Below are 4799 nucleotides of genomic sequence, written 5' to 3' on the forward strand. Positions count from 1 at the left end.
TTATGATAGAAAGTGGTTTAGGTATAAAACTTTAGAGTCATCAAGATAGGATAGAGACAATGGAGTATTTTCTCCAAAATTGTCACGTACATATGGACTGTCATTGTAAATGTAATTCTTTTTTTTATCTTACCTGACAATTGTTCTTATTGTCTATAGTTTTACTTTGGTAGGGTTAAATCCTTCCATTTTTGTTTAGACAAAAAGGGAGAAATGTTGAGGAATATTTGTTTACACTGTGAAGATGTGTCTTTGCCAAGGCACCTTCTGATCGGTTTAATAAATAGTTGAATAGCCAATACCTAGGCAGGAAGAGGTTAGGTGGGACTTTCAGGGACAGAGAAGACTCTGGGAAGAAGAAAGGCAGAGTCATGAGCCAGACGTGGAGAAAGCAGAATGAGTAGTACAGAGGCACCAGGGAGACATTGAAGAGCTCATATGATCTAGAGTAGAGGTAGCCAAGCCATATGGAAGAACATAGATTAACAAATCCAGGATAATTTAAGTTGTAAGAGCTAGTGGGACAAGCCTAAGCCAACGGCCAAGCTTTTATAACTAACCGCAAGTCTCTGTGTCATTATTTGGGGGTAGCAATCCAAAGACAGTCCAACAAGAAAGCTTGCTGTACCTATGTGCGGTCACTTCCCACAAGCCACACCCACACCAAGGCCTACCTCCAGGACTGGACAAGTTTGGAACTGGAGAAAGATGCTCTTGGAAGGGAGGACATGCTAGCTTCCTCTTTGTTTGTTAGACTTTGCAAAATGCTGAGCTAAAAATAAAAAAAATTTGTTCTTCCAATGGCTCCAGTGTAGCATCTACTTGGTGTTAGCATCATAAAATGATGGTCATCCACTTAGAGACAGGACTTCTCAGTCCCTTCACAGTTGGTGGCAAACCCCTCCCTGGATCATGGCAAGTGTTAGAGTCCTGTGAACACCTCGAGTGGGGCTTGTGCATGGTGTGTACCTGGCAGAGTTAATTTGAAGTTTGTGCTTTAGCAAGTGACATCTACTTTCCCAGAAGCCACGTGTGCTCTGAAAGGAAACAGTGAAATGGATGCTGATCTAGGGACAATCCCTACAGGAAGTGGGTGAGGGTGATGGGGGTATTTGACTTGTTCCCTAATAAGCTCTTTCCTGAAGTTTGGTGGCATCAGTAAGGGTAAACTGGATAATGGTTCCCTCGTGTAAGTGAAAACGGTAGCTTCCCACTCTAGTTGAGGGATGCATGCTTTCCTATTTTATTGAGGAATATTAAGCTAAACAAGGTAGGGATTTCATATGTCTTATTAGGGATAAGTCACTTACATGAGAAGCTGAGTAACTAAGGTCAGCGCTCTGCTGCTCTCTGAGACCTGACTGAAACCCCCAAGAGGGAGTCCGCGTCTCCCCCTGCACAGACCTTTATTTCCCACATCCACATCCACCTGTAGCCACGCCCAAAGTGGGTGTGGTCAGCAACGCAGGTATCTAAGATCTCTCCCTATACTATTTATTCATTTATTTATTTTGAGGCAAGATCTCATGGATGACTTTGAACTTCTGATCTTTCTGCCTCTGCCTCTGGAGTTCTGGAATTACAGGTGTGCTCTACCATGTTGGTTTTGGCGGTACTGGGAACTGAGTTCAGGGCTTCATGCATACGAATCAAGTAATCGACCAATGAAGCTACACCATCAATTCCCCCTTTCCGTAAAAAAAGCTTTGTAAGGCTGCCATGCTTCTGAGATCCAGGTGGAAAAGCAATATACAATGTGTGCAGCAAGCCATGGTCATGGCCCTGGGTACCAGTATACAAATTATTTATTTGTTGAAATGCTAATGCGGCAGCATGTGCACAGATGATACTTACCTAGAACCTAAGAAAAGCATCAATTAGCGTCATGGAAAAAAACAATCAGGGTATTCTGCAGCTTTATTTTCATGGCACAAGGAAAAGAAAACTTAGATGTAAGTTTTAAAAATGCATTCCTTCTGAACCAGCTTGGACAGACATCCTGTCTCTGACCACGTGAGTGTACTTGGCCTTCGTTGAGTGCCGATGGTATCCGGGGGACCTGAGTTCTGAGCACACACAGAGTGTGGGTTTGATTCTCTGATGCTCCCTCTTGTACACCAGAAGAATATAAGAAGTCATTTCTTCTGGTTCAACTGTACAAACAAATCCAAATGGCTGAATAGTCACTTCTCCTCCTCTTCCTGCCCAGGCCACCCCAGGGAATGTACAGTAGTCAGCATTACACTTTGAACTTCTTTCTAGTCAACAAAAGTCAGTTGTTCTCTCCTGCTAGTTCTGAAGCCCTCCACTGGTCTCATTAAGCTCTCCTGCTGCTGTTTAAATGCCAAGACAGAGACTCTGCATTTACCAAGAATAAATGTTGAGGTAAAGATGACATTTATTTTCAAAGTGGGAGGTCATCTTCCTAGCACAGCATCCCATTTGTTAGATTATTTTTATTAGACCAAAACAATTCACATTAGCAAATAATATAAATCAGTTTATTAGGACAGCTGGCTAATACAACCTCTATTCTGGCTTTTATTGAAAAGGTAGATTTTGGTTTTTCAGTGCAGATGTGAGAAGATTCAGGAATGGCCTATCACAGAGAACAGGACATTGCCTTAAGGATCTGATCGTCAAGTCTTGCCATGCCTTTTGTTATGTAAACCTTGGGTAGGACAATACTGAAAAATACGAACTGGAGAAAAGACAGCTTCCTTAACAAATGGTTCCAGGAAAACTGGACATCTATACATAGACAAATAAAACCAGATCCTGATTTCTCACCTTACACAAAAATCAACTCCAACTGGATCAAGGACCTCAACATAAGACTTGAAGTACTGTGAAACTGCTAGAGGAAATATAGTATATTGTCAGTTGCCTTCCTATGTATCAATATAAATGCTAAGAAAGAAACCAGGGAAATAATTACACTCACAAAGCTCCAAAGCAAAACAATAACAACAACAACAGCAACAACAAAAAAACAACCTTGGAATAAACTTAACCCCAGATAGGAAAGATTTCTATGAGAAAAACTTCAGAGTGCTGAAGAAAGAATTGAGGAAGACACTAGGAGATGGGAAGACCTATGATCACGGATTGGCAGGGTCAGCCTCTGTACAGAAGCAGTGGGTCCTACATGCTCTAGAATCAGCATGCCGGGCAAGATGTGCCTACTGGTATAATAGTGGCATGATTGTTATGGGAATAACCAATTTAAAAAAAAGAATTAGACTTGAGGTCTGCTCTAATGGATGGAGTTCATGCCTGATACTGTAAACTTGTTCAAAACCCATGACTGGGGAGGTTACATGTAGCAGACTTGCAGTGAACTTGTAATGGTGGCCTGTAACGTGTAGTCTTCCCGCCAGCTGCCGCATTTGTTATGGGATTCCCTCCTGGGTCCCATTGCCGCTTTAGCCCCCAAATTACACACAGGACACTATATTAATTATAAAGCTGTTGGCCGTTTGTTTTTTTTAATCGGCTAGCTCTGACTTAGTTATTAACCCATAATTACTAATATGTATTTCTATAAGGACTTATCTTTCCAAGGACGGCATCCTGACCCATCCTCTCTTCCCCAGGATCACATGGCGACGACTCTCTTCACTTCATTTCCCAGAATCCTCCTAGACTCCTAGTCCCACCTATCTTGCTTCCCTATTGGCCAACAGTGCTTTATTTACATATACACAGGTCTTCCCCCATCAGTGGCCACATACCCCCAGGCTGGCCTTGAACTTGTGATCCTCCTGCCTCTGCCTCTACCTCCTTCAGCAAATCCTAATGGCATGTGTCACTGCAACCGGCCATCCCCCCTCCCCCGCTTCCAGTTATATATATAAACTATTTATTAACAGTGAAGGCTCAGGGACTCATTTCTTCTTGGATACACCACCAGTGGTCTTGGTGTGCTAACCTCGGACACAAAGGCCCCATGAGTGTTACAGCCCCCTGTGAGTTCTAATCTTCTTCAGTCACCCCAGGTCCTCACAAAGCTTGTTGTCTAGACCATTGGCCAGAACCTGGCTGTACTTTCTGTCCTTCACATCCTTCTGTCTGCTCACAATCAGTCTGGGATCTTGTACTGTCGTGGGGTCTGCATGATGGTGATCACACATTCTGCCTCATCCTTTGTGAGTTCTCTAGCCCTCTTGGTGAGGTCATTGTCCTCTTTCCTCAACACCACATGAGAGTATCTCTGCCCCACACCCTTAGTAGCAGTGATGGCAAAGGCTATTTTCCACTGCTCATCAATGTTGGTGTTGAGTACTTTACTTGCAAAATGTGCTGGAACTTCTCAGGGGTCACTGTAGACATGGCGGCACAATCGGTGCCATATAGGCCTCCTAGGGAGTCCCTACTACAGTTGTTTTGCAATGGCTGTGTTGTCAAGGTGCATAACTGGTCAAAGTGGCTGTTGAGTGCTGAGCTTTAATGGAACATCTATTTCAACCTCCCTCCTTCTACAGCTGGTAGAATACCTGCAGAAGAGGGGGAAAGAAAGAGCATAAGAACCTAAGGGTGGGGAAAAGTGTTGTGAAATGCTGTCCTTTTTTTTAACATGAAAGAGTCACTGTACTCATGAACTCAAGGCAGTTGTTATCTGTAGAAGAACTACACAAGATCAAGCCAGTCAACATTTCGTCGTCGTTGGGAGAAGGGCCCATGAAGCTCCATCCCCATCTGAAGAGCCGTTGGCAGCTGATGGTTCCTTGGGAGGAGGAGTCATTTTTCCTTGGGGTTGCAGTTGCTGGTTGATTCCCATGCTCATGCATTAGTAACGC

General features: G+C 43.5%; 1 pseudogene; it reads right to left on the bottom strand.

Annotated features, from left to right (window-relative positions):
• Positions 1–3887: 3887 nt before the first annotated feature.
• LOC101837107 lies at positions 3888–4332 on the bottom strand (annotated as a pseudogene).
• Between the last annotated feature and the right edge of the window lie 467 nt (positions 4333–4799).

This window comes from Mesocricetus auratus, unplaced genomic scaffold (assembly GCF_017639785.1).
Source record: "Mesocricetus auratus isolate SY011 unplaced genomic scaffold, BCM_Maur_2.0 Super-Scaffold_4256, whole genome shotgun sequence".
In the NCBI taxonomy this organism is placed as follows: Eukaryota; Metazoa; Chordata; class Mammalia; order Rodentia; family Cricetidae; genus Mesocricetus; species Mesocricetus auratus.